Source organism: Myotis myotis, unplaced genomic scaffold (assembly GCF_014108235.1).
Source record: "Myotis myotis isolate mMyoMyo1 unplaced genomic scaffold, mMyoMyo1.p scaffold_m19_p_3, whole genome shotgun sequence".
Taxonomy (NCBI): domain Eukaryota; kingdom Metazoa; phylum Chordata; class Mammalia; order Chiroptera; family Vespertilionidae; genus Myotis; species Myotis myotis.
The window spans coordinates 177,863,609-177,890,983 of NW_023416335.1; the positions used below are offsets into that span (position 1 = coordinate 177,863,609).

The window sequence follows — 27,375 nt, forward strand, 5'->3', positions numbered from 1 at the left end:
TGTTTGAAAATAAAGCTCTGTTCTGCAAGCTTCCGAGGCCTTTCATTAGACCACTTAATCGAACACATGACAGTCCATTCAGAACTCTCACCAGACTGCCTTTGCAAAGCAATTTATAAACCTGGAAACAATGACTTCTAATTGATCCCTGCTTTAATTTTTAACTGGCTTGACCAAACTGCTAACTATTAATCACCTAGAGTTAAAACATTCCAAGATTTAGGCGATTTCTCTCCAAAAGTGAAAAATCACCTATGTAAATCAGAATCCTGAAGAAAAGCATTAAGGAAAGGTGAAAAATATGTCTATCTCTTTGCATTATGTTTATTACTCTGCCAAGTGTAACACAGAACCACATGAGATTTGTTTTCCAAGGACCTGGTTCGGTTACCACCTATATAACCTTACACAGATTTTAAAAACTTCTCTGAAGACCTATTTTCTCTTCTGTAAAATGAAAGACTATCAGCCGAATAGTTGCTGCTGCAAAGATGAATATGATTTTGTACTTTGCAAACCATAAAACACCATTGTAGTAATGGGAAGAAAGCTGGTTTGAGGATAGATCTGTTTAAATAATAGCTACCTCTTAGGATCACCGTGAGGATTAAGTGAAATAAAATGAGGTTATATAAATTAAGCACCTAATACAGGACTCAGGATATATTCACACTGAATTCAGGGTAGCTATTATTATTACCACTAATACTAGTAATTAGTAATATAATAAAAATAGGTTTCTGAATGCAACCCTTTTTTTTTTGTCAACTACAAATTGAATGAATTCTCTGCATTTAAGGAACATTTTTTGTGAAATTCACATTCATGAAGAGAGAAAAAGTCCCTGTCAGACTTTTCTTGCTTTGATTCTTATCTACTCTCTATTCATTTTTACAAATTTCTGATACTAACGTAGATATAGACAGAGTGTAATTTCCATCTGTGAAATAGGAAATATAGTGCATAGTGCATAAGTAAGATGAGACTAAGTGATGCTGGAGTAACAGATAATCACAGAATTTTAGTGGTTTGAGTTAGTGAGGATTTATTTACTTGTGCTTTATGTCCTTTGCAGGTCAGCAAAGGCTTTGCTCTTAGAATCACTCAGGGTTCCAGGCAGCCCTCGTCTTGAACATTGCCAATCTTCATGCTGGAAGGAAAAGATAGATTTGAGGGTCTGAAGTAGAAACTTTTGCTCACAAACCATTGGCCAGAACTGTTTGCATGGCCTCATACAAATAAAAGGGAACCAGGGGATACCATTTTCTGACATCCCAGGAAGGAGAGCAAACCCAAACTATTTGGCAATAGTACTAATGATGACTTCATATTATACATGTGGAAAACACTGTCCAAATGCTAGATATTACGATTCACTTTCTCCACCTTTTAAAGAAAAAATGATAGTTAAACTCTTTATAAAAGGAAAATGCAAAACACTGCATTACTTTGTGCTAATATATGCTATATTTGATATTGATTTAAATTTTTAAATATCAAATTTTTTTAAAATGTCTTTTTGGTATCTTCAGTCTCCCCAAAATGATGTTCCTTGACATTAAAAATTCACTAACATTACAGTCAAGTTTTAAAAAAGACTTTTCCTTTTTAAAGCTAAAAAGTGCTTTTTCCTTAAATCTCACTGCCTTTCTCTCATTCCTATGATCCAAAGATTTCATTTTCTCAAGTAAGCAAAAGCAGACCCCAAAATACTATTTTTCATCACAATAGTGGAATTCAACTACAAAAATACCTCTGATATTTAGTGTAGGCAGCCCAAGAAAAACTAAAATAATTTGAATACATTCTGGGATATTATTATAGTTGTTTTGCAGTAGAGTATCTGTTTATATCTTGTGATTATAACACTTAAAATTATTATACCTTTAAAAAGCAATTACTTTCCATTTTTAAAAGGAATTTTAATGATACGCTCCTATTTTTTTTGTGTTTTTTTAATTAAATATTTATTGTTCAGATTATTACATTTGTTCCTCTTTTTTCCCCCCATAACTCCTCTCCTCCCAGTTCCCACCCCACCCTCCACCCTCACTTCCCACCCACTGTCCTCATCCATAGGTGCACAATTTTCGTCCAGTCTCTTCCCCCATCCCCCACTCCGCTTCCCCCCCCAAGAATAGTCAGTCCATTCCCTTTCTATGTCCCTGATTCTATTATAATCACCACTTCATTCTGTTCATCAGATTATTTATTCACTTGATTCTTAGATTCACTTGTTGATAGATGCGTATTTGTTGTTCATAATTTGTATCTTTACCTTTTTCTTCTTCTTCCTCTTCTTAAAGGATACCTTTCAGCATTTCATATAATACTGGTTTGGTGGTGATGAACTCCTTTAGCTTTTCCTTATCTGTGAAGCTCTTTATCTGACCTTCAATTCTACATGATAGCTTTGCTGGCTAAAGTAATCTTGGTTGTAGGTTCTTGGTATTCATCACTTTGAATATTTCTTGCCACTCCCTTCTGGCTTGCAAAGTTTCTGTTGAGAAATCAGCTGACAGTCATATGGGTATTCCCTTGTAGGTAACTGAGTTTCTTTCTCTTGCTGCTTTTAAGATTCTCTCTTTGTCTTTTGCTCTTGGCATTTTAATTATGATGTGTCTTGGTGTGGTCCTCTTTGTATTCCTTTTGTTTGGGGTTCTCTGTGCTTCCTGGACTTGTAAGTCTATTTCTTTCACCAGGTAGGGGAAGTTTTCTGTCATTATTTCTTCAAATAGGTTTTCAATATCTTGCTCTCTCACTTCTTCTGGCACCCCTATAATTTGGATGTTGGTACGCTTGAAGCTGTCCCAGAGGCTCCTTACACTATCTTCGTATTTTCGGATTCTTTTTTCATTTTGCTTTTCCGGTTGGGTGTTTTTTGCTTCTTCGTATTTCAAATCTTTGACTTGAATCTTGCGATCCTCTGGTCTGCTGTTGGGAGTCTGTATAATGTTCTTTATTTCAGTCAGTGTATGCTTAATTTCTAGTTGGTCCTTTATCACAACATCGCGGGTCTCATTAGATTTCTTGTACATCTCATTAAGTTTATCGGCAGTCTCTAGAAGACTCTTGAAAGACCTCAAAAGTGTGGTTTTGAATTCTATATCCAGCAGCCTGCTTTCCTCCATTTCTGTCATTTGTGTCCTGTTTCTTTGTCTCGGCATTTTTTATGCTTCGCTGTGTCGATAGAGTGGCTTTCTGTGCTAAGTGTCCCAATTACCTGAGGTAGACACTCTTGGTGCACCCCCTAGTGGTCTTTGTGCGCAGTCTTGTTGTAGCTAAGCCTTGATTGTTGTAGATAACACTGGGAGGGATTTGACCTCCAGGCCAATTGGCTGTGAGAATCAGCTGTGTCTGCAGTGGGAGAACTTCTGTGCTGGATCTCTAGGGTGACACTAATCTAGCCTCTGCCTGAGGCTAACCAGCAAATGCCTCCCTGCAAGGCTTGGGTGGGGCGGGTCCCAGGGGATCAACAGGGCAGGCCTAGCTAGCAGTTATGGCTGCTCTCAGTCCCGTCCCCAGAGGCTCTGCCTCTCAGTGTCCCAGCAACCGCTGCAAGTACCTCGGAGAGAAAGCTGCCCTCGAGTTCCGACCGATGCCAGACAGTCCCGTTTCTCCCGTTTGAGTCAGGGTCCCCAGAGACTCGCCCGGAACTGGAGCCCAGAGCCTGAGACTCCCTCCCGATTGAAAACGACAACCGCGCCCTCAGCTGCCAGCCCGCTCCGCACGCACCTCCCCGCACCTTTGTATTTTACTTCAGCACCGCGCCTCCTCTGAGTCTCAGTATGCTTTTCTCTTTCCTTCTTGTTGTGGAATTTCCCCTCAGCCAGCCTTCCTGTGGTTCTGGGTGATGTCCGTTCCATCTTTTAGTTGTATTTTTGAAGAGGTTGTGCGAGGCAGCAATCTCCAGTGTTTACCTATGTCGCCATCTTGGTTTCTCCTATTTTTAACTATTTTTAACTGAACGAGAGTTCCTATACTTTATTTGGTTCTCCCTCTACAATTTATTAGTTAATTTAATATAGAATATGTAAAAAAAAGGTTTATTTCTTTATATGATTATGACTTTACTTCAGAGTCTATTTGAATTGTTAGAATTAGCTCTTTACAGATGGTTGCAGGTTTCAGAAAATCTATAAACTAAAAAAGTTTAGAGGGGATTTATTTTTACCCCTTCCAACTTGGTGGGTGGGAATTTCTTTCCTCCTCTTATAGCCACCCTATTCAGTGATTCTATGTGCAGGTTCTACTCCTTCAATTATGTACTTTCTTTATTTTCATTTTATTTTTCAGTGTTGAAATTCCTGGGACTGGAGGAATAGGCCAGGGGAAGAATGTCTCTAACTCATACCTACAAAGCAGCCCTACGTACTATTAGATGGTCTTACTGTGCTCCTTAAAGGGAAGGTAAGATGTAGGGGAAATAGCAGATCTGCATTTGGACTAAGGACTGAATCCTTTATCTTGTGGTCTTGGCCACATTTCTTAAACTCTCTAAACCTCAATTTACTCATCCACATGGGGAAATTTCAGCAAGTCCTCATTATCAGAGGATAATTGTTACCAGAAAAAAATGAAATATCTGAAGGAGGGTCAGTATTTTATATTGAGTGTAGAAAAAAAATGATACCTGTATTTTACCAAAATTTTTAAAAACTGAAAATATATTTAGGTTACAATTGCTGCCATGCAGTACTTAGAATGGGCAAAGGCTTAATCACATTAGAGTTGTTTTTTTTAGACTAATTTTTCTGACACATTTAGATGATATGGATTGGCATCCCTCCGCTTACATATGACATCACATCACAATCATATAGAGTGTTGCTCTTGAAAAAAATGTTTCCTTTAAAATATTTTAATGTTTATATTTTTCTATGTTAAACCATTGTTTACAAGTTTCCACGATGTTAACATAGTTAAAACAATTGAACTTCCTTCTCAGTTATTGCTTCCTACTAGACAATGTCAACTTTAGGGCAAATTCCTAGAAGTGGGTCAAAGGGAATGCATAGTTTACATTTCCAAACCTATTGCCAAACTGCCATCCAGAAATTCACTCATCTCCACAGTTACAAGCAAGCCATACAAGAAAATTCCCGTTTCCCTACATGCTCGTTTACACGAGACTTTGTGTTTTTAATCTTGCCAAATAGAGACTGCGACCTTGGCATGATATTACAGATAAACCCTAGTGTTAAGCAGAAAGGAAGTTTGTATAGGGACTCATTTTGTAATAGATGAATTGGCTAGTAATCATATTCATGCTTTGATGACTTTTGCATCCTTGAATAATCTTATAACAATGGGGACTCAGGGAATGAATACCGGATAAGGAGGACCCCCTCCCTGCATCTGATAGAGTTGTAAAAACTAAGTTGGAGAAGGTCTGTAAAGTGGCAGCTGCTTCATAGGCACACAATCTAAGTTCCTCTTCTGCCTTTGAGCTTTGGGGCAAGACTCTAGGGAAGTAAGTCACAAAAACCTGTGGCTTATTTGAACATAGAGAATTTAAGGAGCCTCCGGGACAAGCAAGACAATTTTCTTTTTGCTGGATTGTTTTATAAATCTAGAGATAGGGACTGTGGGGATGAAATGACTGGATCTGCCTCTCATCTGCTACACTTTCCAACCTCCCTGTGAGTCAGGTTGCTGTTTTTACAGGGTTGGCCTAATGCATTTTATGCTGACTCGCTTTCCTGGAGGAAGTAACCCACATAGGGCTTTCAAAGAATTGATTTTTTTTTCTGATTAGCCCACATGTGGCCTTGTGGACAAGGTTAAGGAGATTTATGTTCACTTACTGGCAATAAGAAGCTATTGAAGGGTTTTAGGCAGAGGAGTGACATCAAATTTGCATTCAAAAAATAATCTACCTCTAATGTGGAGAACTGGTGTGTGGGAATCAGAATAGATATCAGTGGACCATTAGGAGGCTGTGTTGTATTTTTAAGTATTAACTTGTATACTGTAAACTGTCTAGGGCTAGAGTACCTTGGTAAGCAGAAATGAATATCGGATCTACTTGTAGGTATGTCTCAGTAGGGCTAAATATTGCAAAGATGGTCAGATCATGATAAATCAGAGAAATTAAAATTGTATAAATTATCTTATGCACCAAGTAAATTTCTGATTTGGCTTCCCATGTAGATTTTCTTATGGAATAAGAGCATGCCATTTAGTCAATAAACATTTTTGTTTTGTTTGACAATTACATTCCTCACTTTAATGTCTACATCTTCCTTTCTGAGTTAGATCACCCTTACTCTGTATCAGTTTCTCTGAGTCTGATCACCCCTGACAAAGTTAAATTTCTGGACATGCAAAGCTAAGATCAAGCTCTGACTATCCTAAGCAATCTAGACAGTCTCTTATTGACATCTTTGTATTGTTGGTCTCTGTCTACACAGTTCTCATGGTCAAATTGTGCTGGAATAAAATTCGTGTAAGAGGATTAATTTGCATCTACTTTAATAATGTCAATATGTTTTAAGTTGACCTATTACAATACTTGAAATAATTATTAAAAGACTCACTCACATACGTAAAATGGCCCAGTTGTAGGTCTGATTTCCTGGGGAAAAGATTTCGAAGTCTCAGATTAATAAGCAGGAGATTTATTGTGGAGTGATCTCTGGAACAACTCAGGTGAGGGAGAGAAGGCAGCAGGATTAGGCGGAGGAAGACGTTGAACTCAAATGCAGGTGTAACAGAGGCCTCAGCCTATCCCGCAGGGAGCTCTGGAGTTGGGATGACCCTTCAGAGTTGTCTCAATTGAGGCAAGAAACCAGGCCTTTGCACCCCAACTTCAACAAACTGCTGAAGGGGGAGAGACAGCTCATTAGGCTGAGGGAATAACTGGAGAGGGACTCAGCTGTGGGTTGTCAGAATCCAGTGCTCCCAGCAGCTGTGGACTTGGGTGGTGCCCCATAGCATCTGCTACCAGCCCACTGAAGGCTTTGTCCTCAGCCTAGGCTTGTTCTATTCATGTACCACTAAACACTGCTCTTTTTTTAAAAAATATATTTTATTGATTTTTTTTTTTTTTTTTTACAGAGAGGAAGGGGAGAGGGATAGAGAGTTAGAAACATCAATGAGAGAGAAACATCAATCAGCTGCCTCCTGCACACCCCCTACTGGGGCTGTGCCCGCAACCAAAGTACATGCCCTTGACTGGAATCGAACCTGGGACCCTCCAGTCCACAGGTTGACACTCTATCCACTGAGCCAAACCAGTTAGGACTAAACACTGCTCTTTAAAAATGTTCTGTACTGACTCTTGATATGATATACTTAGATCAGATCACTTCTACATTACCCTGCTTGCCCTCAATCTAATCATGAAGAAACATCAGACAAACAAAAAGTGAGGGATATTATACAAAATAACTGGCCTATAAGGGGAGGGGAGGCAGGGATTGGATGAAGGGAGGTGAAGGGATTACCTAAAGAACATATATGCCCCTGGCCAGCTTGGCTTAGTGGTTGAGCTTTGACCTATGAATCAGGAGGTGGAGGTTCCATTCCCGTCGGGGCACATGCCCGGGTTGTGGGCTTGATAACCAGTGTGGGGCATGCAGGAGGCAGCTGATCAATGATTCTCTCTTATCATTAATTAGAGACCTGGTGCATGACATCTGTGCACTCGGGAGGGGGCTCCCACAGCCCAGCCTGCGCCCTTTCACAGTCCGGGAGCCCTTGGGGGATGTCCGACTGCCAAGGGGGTGGGAGAGGCTCCTGCCACCACTGCTGTGCTTGCCAGCCATCAGCTGGGTTTTTGGCTGAGTGGTGCTCCCCCTGTGGGAGCGCACTGACCATCAGGGGGCAGCTCCTGCATTGAGCGTCTACACCAGCCGTGGGCAAACTACGGCCTGAGGGCCGGATCCGGCCCATTTGAAATGAATAAAACTAAAAAAAAAAAAAAAAAAAGACCGTACCCTTTTATGTAATGATGTTTACTTTGAATTTATATTAGTTCACACAAACACTCCATCCATGCTTTTGTTCCGGCCCTCCGGTCCAGTTTAAGAACCCATTGTGGCCCTCGAGTCAAAAAGTTTGCCCACCCCTGGTCTACACCCTGGTGGTCAATGTGTATCATAGCAACCTGTCATTTGGCCATTTGGTCTATTTGCATATTACGCTTTTTATTATATAGGATATTTCTATATATCTCTCTCCCTCTCCCTTCCTCTCTGAAATCAATAAAAATATATTTTTTTTAAAAAAAAACATATATGCATAACCCATGGACACAAACAACAGTGCAGAGATGGCCAGAGGGGAAGGGGGACAGAACTGAGTAGGGAGGGGAATGTGGGGGGGAGGGGACATATGTAATAGCAGCAACAACAAAAATAAAGAAAAAAAATAACTGGTCTATACTCTTTAAAATGTAAATGTCATGAAAAACAGACTGAGAAATTATTTCAGCTTTTATAAGATTAAAGAGATAAGCAGCTAAATGCAACATTTAGTCCCCAATTAGATCTTTAACCACAATTTTTAAATTACAATTTGCCATAAAGGGCATTACTAAAATAATTGGCAAAAATATGATTAAGACCTGTAAATTAGAAAATATTAATGTAAATTTTCCAATTTTGATCATTATCCTGTGGTTATGTAATAGAATATCCTTGTTCCTAAGAAATACCCACAGGAATATGTAAGCATAAAAGGATAAAATGTTCCATTTGAATAGTACCACTTATTTTTATCTCAAATATTCCCAAATTAGCCCCAGGAAAACTACAGTATCTGTCAATGGAGAACATGACATTTTCAGTAACTAGGACTAATTACATCTCACAGAAATATGTATACCTAGAATGCATACCCAGAAAATAGAGCCTTTTTTTCTTTATAGGAGCCCCTTCATATAATTTTTTACTAAAGCCATTACAAAATGGCTTCATTTATTTCAGACTTGTGCAACCACCTCCTTGCTGACTGTGTATTTTGTTCTTTAGATCCAAAGGCCCTGTATCATTTATCTTTCTTTTGATAGTTTATAGAGAACAATTTATTGAGAACTAGTTCCATATTATGTAAATACAGTTAGTGAGCCTCCATGGGAATTATAGTATCTAAATAATGGTAAAGTAATCCCTTTATGCTCAAGCAGTATTTGAATCCTGCTGAGTCCCTCTGAATAAAATAAGAATAATATTATTATAAACTTTTACAGTTACTTAGTGCTTTCATCAAAGGATCCCAAAACAATTTACAGGCATTAATTAAGCAATTGAACACTACTGTCAGCACACTGCATACTATTCTTCTCGTTTTAAAGATGACTCAACTAAAGAAAAAGTAAAAGGAGATAGATAAATGAGGGGTAGATATATGCATACACACACACACATATGTATACTTATACTTAAGTTATACACATATACACACATATATACATACACTTAAGTTAAAATTAAAAGGAGAAAAATAAATAGATGGATAGATATGTGCATATATACTACATCTATTTAAGTTGTTATATGGGATATAAAATGTAATAGAGAACAATGTCTACCACACAGACCTAAGCCCCTATACACACACACACACACACATACACACACACACACACTCAAGGCATAAAACTCATCACAGTTTGACCAGGACTTTCTTAGTTTGGGCACTGAAAATCCTGTGTCCTGGAAACTCCCTCAATAGTAGGCAACCCAGAACAATTGGTCATTTTCAGTATACCTCCCAACTTTTCTTTCAAGGTAAATGAATGAAAACTGAATATTAAAGTCAGAGATCCCACTAGGTAAGCAATAAACTGTAGACCGGCCTGTGGGCCTGTGCACTTAAGTTCTCACTTTGCTCTGTAATAAGAGTGACATTTGAGTCAAACATGGACTTTTGCATTCTCCACCAAATATTTTAACTTGACTTTGTTTTTGAAGACGTGAATATGTAAATAGTGGAAAACAAAACAAAACAGAATTACATGTGGTTCCTAACCTTTTGTGAGACCAATCTTAAAATGTATAACATTGAGAAGCAGAAGTCATTAAAATTCTAGGGGCTTGAAGCTTCATAATAGGAAGGTTCACTAGGAAAAATATAAAATGTCAAGAAACATGTCCATAGACCTCTCAGAGATGTTGTGAGAAAAAACAGATTTTGGCAAAAATAGAAGCAAGAAGTAAACGAATGGCTTCCTACAGTTATATCAATCATCATCCCACCATAAATTAGTACTGTAGAGATTTTCAAAATATTCATATTTTATATGTAAAGATGAGGTTAAAGGTCACCAAAATGAATGAAACAACCATTGTGAATAGCTATGATTATATATATACACACACAGGTCATGAACAAAGGAATGAAAGGCAGGCATGCTCCAGACTTCTCACAGTGGTAGTGCTGTAAAAATCCTCAGAGAAAATGAGTTTCAACCTAGAATTCTAAGTCCAGTCTAACTATCAATTTGGTTGAAGGCAAAATACAGACATTTTCAGATATGTAAGAGTTTGGAAATTTTACTCCCAGTGCATTCTTTCTCAGGAAGTTACTTGAGTATAGTTTCCAGCAAAATAGATATGGAAATCAATAAGCCCATTGAAGGAGAGTGAGGAAGGCAGCATGAGGTGGCATCTACTTAGCAGGTTTACGAGAGAAACTCCTTCATTTATTCTGCAAACATTTATTGTGCACCTATTGTGTATATGTTGTGTATGTGAATTTTCTTTCTAGAAGCTTTTAGGATTTTATCTTTGTACATTCCCAGTGATGTACCTGGATTTCCCCCGCCCTCAACCCTCCCCCCCTCCCCCCACATACACACACTCATCCTGTTTTGCAATCAGTGGTTTTTACACTATGGAGATAAAATGTTTCTCCATTTAGTTTTTTTCAATCATGTCGCTGTTCTTTCTTTCTCAAATGCTTTTTAGCCAGTTTGGACTTTATGGAATAATTCCTTATTTCTTACGTTTCCCTCCTAGTTTGTTTTTTTAAAAATATATTTTATTGATATTTTACAGAGAGGAAGGGAGAGGGATAGAGAGTTAGAAACATCGATGAGAGAGAAACATCTATCAGCTGCCTCCTGCACACTCCCTACTGGGGATGTGCCTGCAACCATGGTACATACACTTGACTGGAATCGAGCCTGGGACCTTTCAGTCTGCAGGCCGATGCTCTATCCCCTGAGCCAAACCAGTCGGGGCTTCCCTCCTAGTTTTTAAAAAAAATGTTTTTATTGCTTTCAGAGAGAGAAAGGGAAAGGATGATAGAGGTAGAAATATCAATAAGATAGAAACATCAATTGGCTGCCTTCTGCACACCCCCTACTAGGGATCAAGCCCACAACCCTGTGGGCCTGTGCTCTGACTGGAAATCAAACCGACAATCTCCTAGTGCATGGGATGATGCTCATCTAACTGGGGCACACCAGCAGGGCCCTCCTAGTTTTTTTTGTTTGTTTGTTTTTTACCTTAATGTCTTTTTATTCTGTTTTGCCAAATTTCCTTGTTTGATCTTCCAAGATTTATAGTGTGTGTGTGTGTGTGTGTGTGTGTGTGTGTGTGCGTGCTAGGTACTCTTCTAGGTGCTAGGGATTCAGCCATAAATAAGAAAGTCATAATAATGGTTACATTCCAATGAGGGAGATAGAAAAGAAGTAATAAATATGTGCACAAACTAATTGTAGGAGCTGGTAAATACTATGAAGGAAAATATAGCAGGGAAAGGAGAGGTGTGTAGTTCAGGCAGCGTCGACAGGGAGACTCTCCAAGGGGAGACACGGGGTGAAGCCTGAATGGAAAGAGGAACTGGGTCTTATGAAACTTTTGGGGAAGAGTATTTCAGGAAGAAGAAGGAGCAGTACAAGGGCCCAGAGGTAGACATGAGCTTTGTGTGTTTGAAGAGTGGGAGTGAAACAAGAATAGTAGGAGATGATGTCAGAAAAGCAGGCAGGAGCCAGATCATGAGGGCTTTAGTGTCCACTGAAAAGATAAGTCATCGGAGGGTTTTGACAGAGAGAATGAAGTGAGTAGGGCGATGGAGTAATAGGAAGATTTTGTGTGCTAGAAGATGGGGTTGAAAGGATGGAAAATATTAAGGGTTGAGGCAAAGAATGAAAGAAAAAATTGAAAGGCAATCTGTAACCACAGGGAAAATGGGTGGTACAAGAAAATAAATGTAATCCTAGCACATCCTGGGGCTCCCCATTGAAAAATTTTAACTCAACGTAAAAATGTAAGTAATTTTATTGGCTTAAAACTTTTAGAATGGGATTGGAGGAAGTGTTAAACAGAGTAAGCAGAATAGCATAGTCGTTATGAGCATGGCTTCTAGAAGCAGACTGAATGAATTTGAATCCCAAATTTGTCCTTTATCAATTACACAACCTTTGGGAGAGTTATTTAACCTCTCTGTTCTTCAGTTTCCTTACCTATAAAGTGGGGATAAGAAGAGCACCTACCTTGCTCAGCCAGTGTGGCTCAGTGACTGAGCATCAACCTAGGAACCAGGAGGTCACCAGTTCGATTCCTGGTCAGGGCACATGCCTGGGTTGTGGGCTCGATCCCCAGTAGGGGGCATGCAAGAGGCAGTCGATCCATGATTCTCTCTCATCATGGAGGTTTCTTTCTCTCTCTCCTTCTCCCTTCCTCTCTGAAATCAATAAAAATACATTAAAAAAGATTCCTTCTAAAAAAAATATAAAGAGCACCTACCTCATATAGTTGTAAGGAGTGACTGAGTTAGCATTGGTAATGTAGATAAAACAGTGTTTGCCCCCTGGCTGGCATTAAATGAATGCTTCCTTGTATTATCAAACATGGTATGATAAGAAGGCATTGAAAAGTGCTTCATCCAAATCTCTCTCCCCTGTAGATATGAAATTCCATTAGTAGAGATTTTATAGAAGACTACAATCAGAGTCCCCTATGAAGTAAAAATTCATTTGAGAAGAATGACATCTTAGATTCTCATTTGCTCCAAATTTGTTTGAATTAATCAAATCCTTTCGACCTTGATCCTTGTCTAAGGCAGCTGAGATGAGGAGAGGTGCCAATTTGCTAGGAGAGTGTGAAGCTTCAAAAAAGGAGGTGAGGGGATATTAAAAAGGGAACTAAGTAAGAGAACTCCAAGACAAACAGCCTCCCAATTTGGTCAAGAACCAAACTTCCACCCATAGAGTCTTGGCTCCTGTTTCCCCATGGCCAGTCCTGTCTGTCACATTGACATAAGCCAGGATAGACCCAGGAATGAGTTCCAAGTTTGGCACAGGCTCATCTTATTTATTACCAGACTAAGAACCCATGTTGTTTCTGGGGCTGCCATAGTGTCAAATCCCAGGGACCACTTTCTTCACACTTCATTTTGTCCAAGGCCCCTGGCCGCTAGAGTGGACCTGATCCCAAAGGGTGGTCTCTGAACCAGTTCAGCATCAAAGGCTTGGGAGGGACTGTTTGTTCAGGCAGGAAACAGCTCATAGAAACTGGACCCGCCTTTGGGAGTGGTTGCACTGGGAGACCTTTCAGTCTCCTCAGTCAGGGGCCTCTGGCTGGCTCAACTCTTCTACTATTTCCACAAAAACAGTGTCTGCATTTGAGTGGAAAGAACATCTGTATGAGTCGGACTTGCCCCTTTTCAAGATGAGCATTTTCTGACCCATAGACAGTCTCTTTGGGGAGTTGATGAAATCTGAAATGTGGCCTAAATGTAAGTTTATTTAGGCTTTTAGGTTTCACTTTGAGAGAAACATGATACAGGAGGAAATGGTATTGGCTTAGTCATCATCTGCTTTTATTTATTTATTTTTAATCATTGATTTTAGAGAGGAAGGGAAAGGGAGGGAAAGATAGAAATATCAATGATGAGAATCATTGATTAGCTGCCTCCTACACGCCCCCTATTGGGGATTGAGCTTGCAACTTGGGCATGTGCCCTAGATCAGAATCAAACCCGGGACCCTTTAGTCCACAGGCTGACACTCTGTCCACTGAGCCAAACAGGGTCAGGTTGCATTTGTATTTAAATTATAAAAATCATAACATTTTAAACCTGGAAGAGCCATGATATCATCTAGTCTCCCTCCATTCTTTGTATATATGAGAAAGCAAAGATATGAAGAAGTTAAGTATTTGAGAGCGACTGAGATTAAATTCAGGTGTATTGACTTCAGGATAGTATTTCAATTCATTAGATACCATTTGCAACTTGGAGTCTTGGTGAAAACACTGTATTTTCTTTGTCTGATAAAATTATCTAAAAAATGCAAAAATAATTTAAATGCTGTAAAATCTTTAGTAGTTCTTAAATGGTTTAATTTTATTTTTTATTTATTTTTTTAAAATATATTTTATTGATTTTTTTACAGAGAGGAAAGGAGAGAGATAGAGAGTTAGAAACATCGATGAGAGAGAAACATCGATCAGCTGCCTCCTGCACATCTCCTACTGGGGATGTGCCCGCAACCCAGGTACATGCCCTTGACCTGAATCGAACCTGGGACCTTTCAGTCCGCAGGCTGACGCTCTATCCACTGAGCCAAACCGGTTTCGGCAAATGGTTTAATTTTAAAAAACGGTGAAGCCTTAAAGCCATCTATATCTCATAGACCCCTGTGATATGCACACGGAGAAATTCTACAAATCAACTCACCTTAAGAGTTGGTAAAGCCTTCTGAAATGTAATGTAATTAATGGGGGCAGGGGAAGATGCATTAGGTATCTCCCTTACAGGTCCACTACCACTCAAATGGCCAGGCTTAGACATCTGGGTGTTTGTGAGGGCAAAAGAAACTCAGAATTGTGGGGCTGGCAATGACCAGGCCAGTCTCGCCCAACATGTCCAGTTTTACCACCAGCCAGGCAGGGGTTCTGGATCCAGACCACCCAGGAACTGGAGACAGAAAGGAAGAATGTGAGGGGACAGGAAAGTTTGGGAGCAAACAGGTAGGAATCAGACACGTATATAGAACTGTGTTCATTTAGGGATGAGCCCATCACTCTAGAACTATCTCAGCATGGTCCATCCATGGCCTGGGGTATAAAGTGTACCCATCCTGAAATATGGAAATATATATATTTATATGAAAAGCAGTAATATGCAAATGAGGTCAAGACTCCATAATGGTCACAACCAGCTCAGGAGGAGGGGCCCAGCACGGCCCTGAGCCTGAGAGAACAACACAGAGGGGTGCCTGCTCTGAGCCTCAGACGTGGATGGGGGCAGGCCCCCAGTGGAGACACACACACACACACACACACACACACACACACACACACGGCACCTGCTCTGAGCCTCCGCGGCCAGACTGCTGTTTAGGACATCAGTAGGACATCCCCTGAGGGCTCCCAGACTATGAGAGGGGGCAGGCTGGGCTGAGGGACCCCCCCCCTCCCCAGTGCATGAATTTTGTGCACTGGGCCTCTAGTATGAATATAAGATAAGACTAATAGAACAAACACATGGAGAAAAACAAAGAGATTGAATGCTAAAAATAATGGAAGTTGGGATGGAGTGAGGAATGCAGGATGTCAGAGAAAAAAGCAAACTTTCCTTCAGGTAGTATTGGTGAAAACTAGCATCTCAGCACTTTTACCTCTCTCTCACTCAGTCATCACTAGTACTCTTTTTTTATAACAAAGTTAATTTTTTTAGAGCAGTTTTAGGTTTATAGCAAAATTGAGTGGAAAATACAGAGTTCCCATATACTATCTGACACAAGCACAGCCTCCCCTACTACCAACATCCAAAACCAGAATGATACATTTTTTACAATCCATGAACTTACATGTACACATCATTATTACTCATATCACTATGTATGTCTATAGTTTATATTAGGGTTCACTCTTGGTGTTGTATATTCTATTGGTTTTGAAAAATGTATGATGAATACAATCTATCATTATAATATTACACAACTTAGTTTCACTGCCCTCAAAATCCTCTCTGCTCTACCTATTCATCCTCCCCTCTAACTCCTAGCAACCACTGATCTCTTTACATTTCTAAAATGTCATGTAGTAGGAATCATATAGTATGTAGACTTTTCATGCAGACTTCTTTACTTAGTAATACACATTACAGCTTCTCTATATCTTTTTTTGGCTCGGTAGATCATTTCTCCTTAGCGACAAATAATATTCCATTGTCTGGATATGTCACAGATTATTTATCTATTCATCTACTGAACGATACCTTAATTCCTTCCAAATTCTGGTAATTAAGAATAAAGCTGCTATAAATAGCCATGTGCAGGTTTTTGTGTGGACATAAGTTTTTGACTCCTTTGAGGAAATATCTAGGAGCATGATTGCTGGATCATATGGTAAGAATACTTTTAGTGTTATAAGAAACAGCCAAAATGTCTTTCAAATGGGCTGTAACATTTTGCATTCCCATCAGCAATGAATGAGAATTTCTGTTATATGGATAAAATTATTTTTTAAATCAATAAAATGTGTATTAAGAAACAGATTTACTTACTACTTCGCTTCCACTAGCAAAGGACAGGAAATCTTCTTTTTTAAAAATTTAATGACTGGTTCCCATTTCCTAAAACTCTTTTCCCTATTCAGCTTTGTTTGTTTGTAATTTTAGGAACTAGAAAACATTTTGGGAGGTATATGAAAGGATGAGTAAAACAAACCACTTACTCTCAAGAAACCAGCGAAGGCCACACATTAATTGCTTCAGGAGTTTCAGCTGATCACTAGTGCACACAGTAGGTGGGCTGCTGCTAATAATGAGTATTGTTTGTCTTTCCTTTTGAGGGCGGTGTCTACCTCATGCGACTGGAACCCGTTTTCATTTCCTTAGCTACAAAGTCGACAGAAAAACCACAGTTAAGGGACACTGCGTTCCAATTCATCCCAGTGAAATGTTAGCATTGACTTATTTCTGCCAGTGTTCTTTTAGCATCCTTTTAAAATCACCCCACCCCGTCCTCCTCCTCCTACAGCTGCCCACTGGCCTGCCTCCTTTCATCTGACTCCAACACTTTGGTTCCACCTAGTCCAGTCACAGAGTTTCTTTCCAAAATACTCTTCCTTGGTTCGCTGACTTGAAGTTGACAAGTTACTCCTGAATAATTTACTAGTAAGTCCTTTCTTGGAACTGCCTTCTCTTAAGATTTCTCTTAACTTTCACTTTTGAGAGTGGAAAGGAAGTATTATAATATAAGGGCAGTGATGGCGAACCTTTTGAGCTCGGCGTGTCAGCATTTTGAAAAACCCTAACATAACTCTGGTGCCGTCTCACATATAGAAATTTTTTGATATTTGCAACCATAGTAAAACAAAGACTTATATTTTTGATATTTATTTTATATATTTAAATTCCATTTAACAAAGAAAAATCAACCAACAAAATGAGTTCGCGTGTCACCTCTAACACGCGTGTCATAGGTCCGCCATCACTGGCTAAGGAGTACATTGACCTATTTTCCCTTCCTTGATAGCAAAAGCTTTTACTCACCCTGACAAATAGGCATACTATAACCCTAGCTTGATCTATATTCACCACAACCACAACCTTCACCCTTACACACACTTGGAGTGTGATGACTTGCCTGGGATGCTCTCCTTTAGTCAGGAGGGGAAGGGCGTATGGAAAGAAGAGGTAAGATTGATTCATACTGTTAATTCTAACTGACCAAGTACAACAATATCAACTATAATTAAATTTAAAATTTCACAAATAAATTTGACAATATATTGTCTTGGGAGGTAATCTGGAAATATGCATCAAAATCTTAAAAATATCAATGTGGCCCTAGCTGGTTTGGCTCAGTGAATAGAGCGATGGCCTGCGGACTGAAGAGTCCCAAGTTCCATTCTGATCAAGGGCACATGCCTGGGTTGTGGGTTCAATCCCCAGTAGGGGGTATGCAGGAGGCAGCCAATTAATGATTCTTTCTCATCATTGATGTTTCTGACTCTCTCTCCCTCTCCCTTCCTCTCTGAAATCAATAAAAATATTTTTTTAATATATATCAATGTTAGTTAAGAGTTTCAGTTGCCTAAAGACAAAAAACTAGCTGAAATTATTTTAAGCAAAAAGGGGAGTTTATTAGGTCGAGTAATTGGAAAAGTCTAGGGGAACATCTTGCTTCTGGCATGGCTAAAACCAGAAACTCAAATGGTGTCATCAGAAATCCCCCTTCTCTCTCCATCTCTCAGCTCTGCTTTCTTCTGTGTTGGCACCACTGTGGCAAAGATGGCCCTGTCAGTTTCAATTTTAAATGGTCCTTGGCACCCTGCATTTCAGAGGCAAAGAAATGTTTTATTCCAAGTACTATTTCAGACTTAGAAAATTCCCTCTTATTGGCCCTGAGTGGATCACATGCCCCCTCCTGGACTAGTCACTGTGTTAATCCTGATTAGTCCCAACCATGTGACAAAAAATTCCACCAGGTGGGGGAGAAGTGATTCCTGAAAGGAAATGGATATGTGACATCGGAGGGCAGTTCTGTCATCTGAAAAGGGAAAGGAATTCTGGGCAGGCAGAAATAAAGGATATCTATGTTCAGTGTTTACCCTTTTCTGTGTATTTACCCTTAGGAAATAATCAGGGGTATCAAGAGTTACAAGGTTCTTCACCACAGAATTATTTATGATAATGCAAAACCATAAGAAATTGAAATGTTTAATAAGAGGATTAATTAAATAAATTATGGTGCACACATTTCAATGGAATACTATGCAGTCCTTGAGTGTGTTGTAGAAGAAAACTTCATGATTTGAAAAAATGTTTATGGTATGTTGTTGAGCACAACAACAGTGTGCAAAGCATGGTTCCAATTTATATGCATTTTTACACATAGACACACTTCATCTATATAAAATAATGTGTCAGTATTGTGAAAGATTGAAAAATATATAATGTTGATTACTTTAGTTGGCAAAATTAGGAGTAATTTTAATCATTCTAGTACTTTTCCCTATTTTCTACAGTAAATATATATTGTTAAATTTAAAAACATTATTGAATAGCTTTTAATTCCTCACTACCAACTTAAACTCATCATGCTGTTTCTCTCTCTCTGAAAGAAGGAGCTGAAATGGAGATCCTAATTACTGGTAAATAGCAATCTTTGGTTAGACTTTAAGAAAACTAATTAAGAGAATAAATTATTCACCAGTTCCCTAAGATTAGCTAAGACCCAAAAGTATTCTCCATTATGTCACATTTCCATATTTTGAGGCCTTATTTGTATGCATACCAGGAAGATTTTTTTGTTTGTTTTTTAGAATTAATCAACCAGCCAGATCAATGCTCAAAGCACAGGCCCAGATATCTGCACAGGGAGAGATTCAGGGTACCTTTTCTAAACTTCATAATTACCTTTGAACATATCTGGAGAAAGCAAAATATATATCCTGCTGCCAGAGAGCAGGGAATTTTTCTTGATAGCATTAGAAATATTCAGATTAGAGGAAACAACTTCAGCAAAACAGAGAGCTAATAAACATTCTAAATGAACAAGCCTATGCCTCTTGAATTGCTTACTCCACTTGTTTTAGATTTCCCTGGAGAACTTTCTTTTTTAATGAGACTTTGCATCATCTAAGAGCCTCTGCATTACCTGACCTCAGGAAAAAGACTGAATCATTGGTATTTCCCCAGTTTACCAACCCAAAATATCAATAAGCCAAATATTTATAAGTCCAATGGGAAAACCATAATTATGTCAGGGACTTTTAGAAAAGTACAAAATTAGAAGGGAGGACAAAAAGTAACACTCAATGTTCACTTATTTCCATCATTACCTGGGTCCATCATTTTACCTTCAAGCTAACCTCATTTCTTTATTTTTCCCCCCATTTCTTTATTTTTAAATATATTTTTGTTGATTTCAGAGAGGAAGGGAGAAGGAGAAAGAGATAGAAACATCAATGATGAGAGAATTATCGATCAGCTGCCTCCTGCACACCCCTATTAGGGATTGAGTCCGAAACCTGGGCATGGCCCTGACAGAATCAAACCATGACCTCCTGGTTCCTGGGTCCACTCTCAACCACTGAGTCATACTTGGCATGGTTGATTTCCCCAATTTCTTTTTGAATTACCCAACAGAACAGGCAGCTTGATGCCATGGGAAGATGTACTACAGGGTGCTCTCTACTTAAGGTGACAGTTCTGTTTCTTGAGACCCTTCCACTATAGGACACAGGTTATAAACTAAAAATCAGAAAATCTCCTGGGGAAGATTCCTCGGATGGATTGAGTGTCAGCAGAACCTTGTACATACTGATAACTTGAATCTATGGGATCCACCCAAATTCCCAACACGTCCTGTGGGAGGGTGGCCTTTATTGGATCAGAGTTGTGTCAGACAGGCACCACCCTGATGTGCAGCCTTGGCTAGTGCCTCAGGTGCCACCGGTTCCCATTGAGGACTTTGCTGAGGAGCTCTACTGCTGCTTCCTCGGTTGGACACAGTCTCAAGATACTCCTTTCTCCCAAATCATCGGTAAACTCATTGGATTCTTCTCCAAAAACTTTTTCCAAGCCTGGAAACGTGTTCTCCATATTCGGTTTTATAACCATTTAGACCAGTGGTTCTCAACCTTCCTAATGCCGTGACCCTTTAATACGGTTCCTCATGTTGTGGTGACCCCCAACCGTAAAATTATTTTCGTTGCTACTTCATAACTGTAATTTTGCTACTGTTATGAATCGTAATGTAAATATCTGATACGCAGGATGTATTTTCATTGTTACAAATTGAACATAATTAAAGCATAGTGATTAATCACACACACACAAAAAAAGAAAATCTGAATTGTAGACCTAATATACTAAACTAGAGGCCCAGTGCATGGATTCGTGCACCAGTTGGGGTCCCTCAGCCTCAACTGCACCCTCTCACAATCCGGACCCCTAGAGGGATGTCAGACTGTCAGTTGTGCATGGGTTTTATACTAATATAAACTTTTATTTCTCTGGGGTAAATGCACAGAAGTGCTGAGTGATATGATAATTGCATATTTCATTTTTCAAGGAACTGACAGTTTTCCAGACTGGTTATACCATTGTTGCCAACAACAGTGTATGCATGGCCCAGTTTTGATACATAGGCTTTAAAACATCCTATGTAATAAAAGGGTAATATGCAAATAGACCAAAGGGCAGAACAACTGAACAACCAATCAAAGCGTAATATGCTAATGATGTGCTAAGGCTGTTCAATGGCTTGCTATGATGTGCACTGACCACCAGGGGGTAGATGCTCCAACTGGTAGGTTAGCTTGCTACTGGGGTCCGACTGATCAGGACTGAGCGAGATGGGCCGGACATGCCTTGGAGCCCTCCCGCAGTTCCTCCCCAGCCCAATCATGCACTGGTGGGGTCCCTCAGCCTGGCCTGCACCCTCTCGCAATTCAGGACCCCTCAGGGGATGTCGGAGAGCTGGTTTCAGCCTGATCCCATAGGCCACTCCCCTTGGGAGGGCGTCAGACGCAGGGCTCATGGCTGGTGAGCACTGCTGCAGCAGCACAAGCCTCTCCTGATTGGGACTGATTGGGTGTGAGCCCGCAGCAGGCACAGTGGGGCTGGGATGAGCAGGAGCAGCAGGTAGGAGCAGCAGGCGGCATTGGACTGTGGGTTTCGGCCTGGTCCCTGCAGGCCACCCAGAGGGACCCCACCTGTGCACAAATTCATGCACCAGGCCTCTAGTAGAACATATAATTAAAACAAAAAAGCTTAGTGACCAACTTAGGGTTGTATAGTATCAATATCATTGCTTTGCTCTTCTATAAGGGAGAGGAGAAACCAAGATTTACATTTCCCAGAATGCTCTTCCCCAGATAGTTCCAGGTTAGTGTCTGTCAATAAAAGGCTTTTGAATGAGATGTGGATGGTGCAAGAGAAAGTAAAGCAATCACTCTCTGGAGGCCACTTTAGGCAACTATGTGAAGCAGGAGGCAGCTGAACGATGTTTCTCTCTAATAGATGTTTCTATCTCTCTCGTTCCCTTCCTATCTCTCTAAAAAAAATCAATTAAATTTTTTTAAAAACCAGGGACATTTAAGAAGCAACCTACAGACTCAGAGTATCAGATGTGATTTTAGAAAGAAAAAAAAATGCTTGGCAGAGGACCTGAATAGACACTTCTCCAAAGAGGACATACAAATGGCCAAGAGACATATGAAAAAATGTTCAACATCATTAATTATCAGAGACATGCAAATTGAAACCACAATGAGGTACCACCTCACACTTTCCAGAACGGCTATCACTAATAAATCAACAAACTACAAACGCTGGTGAAAATGTGGAAAAAAGGGAACCCTGCTGGTGGGAATTCAGACTGGTAAAACCACTAAGACTGGTTTCCTCAAAAAATTTAAACTGAAACTACCCTTTGACCCAGTGATCCCACATCTAGGAATATATTCTAAAAAGCCTGAAATACCAATCAGAAAGAATATATGCACCCCTATGTTCATGGCAGCACAATTTTCAATAGCTAAGATCTGGAAACAGCCCAAGTGCCCATCAGTAGATGAGTGGATAAAAAAGTTGTGGTACATGTACATAATGTAATACTATGCAGCTGTAAAAAAAAAAAAAAAGGATCTCTTACCCCTTAAGACAGCATGGAGGGACCTAGAGTGTATTATGCTAAGTGAAATAAGCCAGTCAGAGAAAGACAAGTATCACATGATCTCACTTATATGGAATCTAATGAAAAAAATAGATCCAGAGACACAGAAGCATGCAACAGACTGACGTATTTCAGAGAGAAGGGTTAGGGGTGAGGTGGGGGGCGCAGGGGGGGCCGGGGGGGAAGAGATTAACCAAAGAACTTATATGTATATTTGCATAACCCAAGGACACAGACAATAGTATGGCGAAGGCCTGGGGAGGGGGTGGGCATAGGGTGAAGGGGTTATTGGGGGCAGGATGAAGAGGAACATCTAAAATACTTTTAACAATAATGATAAATTTTTTTTAAATGCTGAACTAAAAGGCATGAACATTAAACATTTTATACAAACTATAAAACACACCTGAAAAAGTTATTCCAATTAATGCTCCCAACAACAGGAAATAAGAATGTACATTTTCCTATAACTTTAATATAAAATTTTTTAATCTTTATTCATCTCAGTGGTTGAAATTATTTCACATTTGTTTTAATATGCATTTCTTTGATTATTTTTCACTAGAGTCCTGGTGCACTAAATTTGTGCGGGGGGTGGGGGGGGGTCCCTTAGCCTGGCCTGCACCCTCTCGCAACCGGGACCACTGGCTCCTAACCGCTCACCTGCCTGCCTGCCTGATCACCCCTAACCACTCTGCCTGCCTGCCTGCCTCATCGCCCCTAATCCCTCTGCCTACCTGCCTCATCACCCCACCGCCTCTGCCTCTGTCCCCACCACGGAGGCTTCATCCAGAAGGACATCCAGAATGACATCAGAAGGATGTTTGGCTGTCTGGTCTAATTAGCATATTATGTTTTTATTATTATAGATTATAAGATAAAGCCAGCCTCTTTGGTAATACTGTCCTCTGAGAAGAGTACTGGAGTAAACACTCAGCACAGCAAGGAATCCTGCCTAGAGAATTCAGAGCTCTCCTGCCTCCTATGGACTATGGCCTCACCCAGTGATGAGGATTTTCTCACATTGCACTCCTTTGCTTTAATGTTTGAGATTTCAGGTTATTTGGGGCAAGAATACTTACGAGATGTAGGTGATATTGAGAGAATATCAATACAGAGTCTTTTCATTCTGGTTATGCGAGGCTACAAAATGCATTTAGGCCCATTTGGAATAAAACTGCTAAGAGGGGAAGATCAATCTTTGTTATTTGAATCGATCTTGCTAAACTATATTTCAAAATGTTCTCAGCTGACAACCCCAGTGACCTTCTGCAGCAGTGGTTCTCAACCTTGGCTGCACATTAGAATCACCTGGGAATCTTTTTAAAATCCTGATTTCTGGGCCTCATCCTCTGGAAATTCTGTTTCTTTGTTATGGGGTGGGGCTACAACACTAGTAACAAAGAAGCAGAATTTACAGAGGATGAGGCCCAGAAATCAGGATTTTAAAAAGATTCCCAAGTGATTCTAATGTGCTAATTAATTGTGTTACTTCTCATCAAGCCCAGACATAGCCCCACAACCCTTCTCCAAACACCTCCAAATGCCCTTTACCAATAATGATAGAGCAAAGCTGATTGCATTCCATCAGTGGAGGATTTTTACCTTTTTCAACTTGGAAATGGGAATATTGACTGTAGATTGGCAACAAGGGAGTCAAAGGTGGGCTTGGAAGTTGCCTTTATCTCCTTCTGGCCCATTTCAAGTTGGTGGTCACAAGGAGTATGACACTGCACTAAGTCAGGTGGGCTCAGGCACAGCGTATGTGAAGTTTCTGAAACAGAGGACCAGTGGGGAAAGAGAGTAAGCCAGGACGGATGGAGACTGGCTTCCTTGGTTGAACAGTGGCCAGGGAAGACGCAGCTAAAGAAAAAGGCAGTCAAGTGGTCCAAAGTACAATGTCCAAAGGGCGTTCCCAGCTTAAATATGACAAGCTCATGAGTGAGACGGGGCCAGTTTAGTTTGGTAGTCAGATGGGACATTAGTCAATTATCTGAATAGTTCTCCTGCTGCAGTAGACTTACATCTGTCAGCAGAGAGTTTTGAGAGTGGGATCCAGCTCCAGGCAGGAAAGGCTGGGAGGTGGCTACTTTGTTTTTTTGTTTGTTTGTTTGGTTTGATTTGGTTTGTTTGTTTTTTAATCCTCACCCGAGGATATTTTTCCATTGAATTTTAGAGAGCGTGGAAGAGAGGGAAAGACAGAGAGAAATATTGATGTGAGAGAAACACGTCGATTGGTTGCCTCCTGCACAAGCCCCTAGTGGGCCAGGGAGGAGCCTGCAACCGAGGTACCCACTTGCCCTTGACCAGAATCCAACCTAGGACCTTTCATTCCGCAGGCTGATGCTCTATCAGAACCAAAGGTCTATCAAAGAAAAAGCAAGCACCAGGCATGGACCATTCTATAGTGAAGGAATCTCAGGGGGCACAGCTCAAGGGACCAGCGCTGTTGCCATTAGATTCTGGGCCCCAGGAGTGTGACTCTATTCCAAGCTACCTTGGTGAAGCTACAGCACTGAGATAGGCCCTGAGCGTGAGACTAATCCTGGAGTGACACCCAGCTGTGAGCTTCTGGGAAAGGCAAAGACAGAAAACAATGAGGGGCCTCAAAACTATGTACATGTTAGACTTTCCTTCTAAAGGTCCTTTGTTCCCTCCTAATGCTCTCTTATCCCTGTTCATTTTCTCAGTGGCTCCTCATGCTCACAATCCATTTCCCTCTCTCCAGGGGAGCAGACCCTATACCTTCTGACTCTTAGAAGCCAGAAGTATTTGGTCCTCACTTACACCCCATTTTACATCACAGATAGCCTCCACTGTACTGGACTTTGGACTGTGTATTTTTTAAAAAATATATTTTATTGATTTTTTACAGAGAGGAAGGGAGAGAGATAGAGAGTTAGAAACATCCATGAGTGAGAGAGAAACATCATTCAGCTGCCCCCTGCACATCTCCTACTGGGGATGTGCCCGCAACCCAGGTACATGCCCTTGACCGAAATCGAACCTGGGACCTTTCAGTCCGCAAGCCGACGCTCTATCCACTGAGCCAAACCGGCTTTGGCTGGACTGTGTATTTTACATTTTATAAATTCTCCACTATATTCAACACTATGTGAGTACATTCTTCTTATTAAATGCTCATAACTTTTCTCCTTCCTTTTATTTCAGGTGTCGGCAAACTACGGCTTGTGAACTAAATCCAGCCTTCTACCTGTTTTTGAAAATAAAGTTTTATTGGGACTCAGCCAGGTTCATCGGTTATGTATTGCCTATAGCTGCTCTCTCTCTCTTTCTCTAAAATGGTAGTGTTGAGTAGTTGCAACAAAGTTCTTACAGCCTGCAAAGCAGAAAATATTTATTATCTGGCCCTTTACAAAAAAGGCTGGCCAACCCTTGTTCATTTTTAGTAGGAAAAGAGATTTGCTCCTTGGACTTAATCCATTAAACCACTCACTGCTTTGCCTCTCGCCTTATAAAATTTGCAAATATTAGAATTGTGAAGTATTTTGAGAAATAGTCATCATAAAATAGAATCTCAGTTTGGGAAGTATCAGGTGTCAGTTAAGGGCCCTGTGGTAAGCTCATGTACAACCCAAGAAATGTCTGGAAACTTGAGATCAATAGTTATCATTGAAAAATAGTAAGCTGACATTTTAGACTTATAATTTTCTGTGAGCTTGGAGAATATACATCTGCCATTTGTATTCATCACAGCTGGAGTTCGTGTCTCCTCCCTCAATGCTTCCAGAATACTTCGTTGTCTCTGTTCATGCATCTATGTCATTGGCCTTGCATTAATTCCCTTTCATGAGTGTATTTCCAGATTAAGGTTATGAACACCCTGTAGTAAGAAACCCTTTTGTCCAACCCTGTAGCCTCCACAGAGTTTTCCCAAAGCAGGTATGAATGAATGAATGTCATTAATGCAAACGTGAGAAATAATTTTACAATAACATTGATCTTATGAAACCCTGGCAGAGATTCTTCAAATTGTGTTTCATGCATACACATTTTAAATCCTGTTTATTCTGATTATATCCCTGTTTAATTTGCTCATATATGTTACAGAAAATAAGTCATCTCAGGAATGTCTACTATACAATAGAGCTCTGACGTTTAAAACAAAGCAATTCTCGTAAATGCCTCATCTGGGGTCAAGCAATTTTCTCAGGAAATTAGCATTATTGTGAACTGGAAACCCCTTCTAGACTTTGTTTCCTTAACCATACACTTCACTGTTACCCTTCAGTGGGAAATGAATCCTATTTAGCAATCCAAGAAACAGATGATTCAATAGAACTCTGGTTTTCATCTATGTAAAATAATATTTAGAGTCCAGGCCCAGTGAAGTTTAACTGGAAAAGCAAAGCATTCCTAAGATACTTTATTTGCCTTTGCATACATAAAGCTCTTGGTTGCAAGGTAATAGAAACAGCTTGAATTAGCCCAAAGAAGGGGATAGGGGCAGGGATTTCTGGGTCACAGAATCCAAGAAGGACGTGTATAACCATATGAAGGGGAAAGTTGGAATGCAGCTGAGCCTCTGGAACAGTGGGAACCAGGGGCTGAAAAGCTGCCAGCACTTTCTCCTTCTGCATTTGGAATCTCTGTTTCTCTACATGCCACCCTTCTTGGGGGTGTGGCTCAACCTTCTCTATCAGGAGGATACCTAACCATGTACAAGTCCTTCATTTTACTTTTTAAAATCTTACAGCTTTATTCCTAGAGAGAAGCAGTCCCTCTCAATTTTAATTTAAAAAATTCCAGGGACAACCTTTTGGCCC

General features: G+C 40.1%; 2 long non-coding RNA genes across 2 annotated transcripts in view; one reads left to right on the forward strand and one right to left on the reverse strand.

The window, feature by feature from the left end:
• Positions 1-25,829, forward strand: part of LOC118652138 — a 28,890-nt gene extending 3,061 nt beyond the window's left edge. Inside the window, exons 2-3 of the long non-coding RNA XR_004966441.1 lie at positions 4,297-4,410; positions 25,760-25,829. This is a non-coding gene — a long non-coding RNA (uncharacterized LOC118652138). The remainder of the gene's footprint in view (positions 1-4,296; positions 4,411-25,759) is intronic.
• Positions 1,029-24,662, reverse strand: LOC118652137. The gene is made up of 3 exons (XR_004966440.1): positions 24,194-24,662; positions 16,635-16,797; positions 1,029-1,150 (listed from the first exon to the last, which is right to left on the reverse strand). It is a non-coding gene; the product is annotated as an uncharacterized LOC118652137 (long non-coding RNA).
• Positions 25,830-27,375: the final 1,546 nt, after the last annotated feature.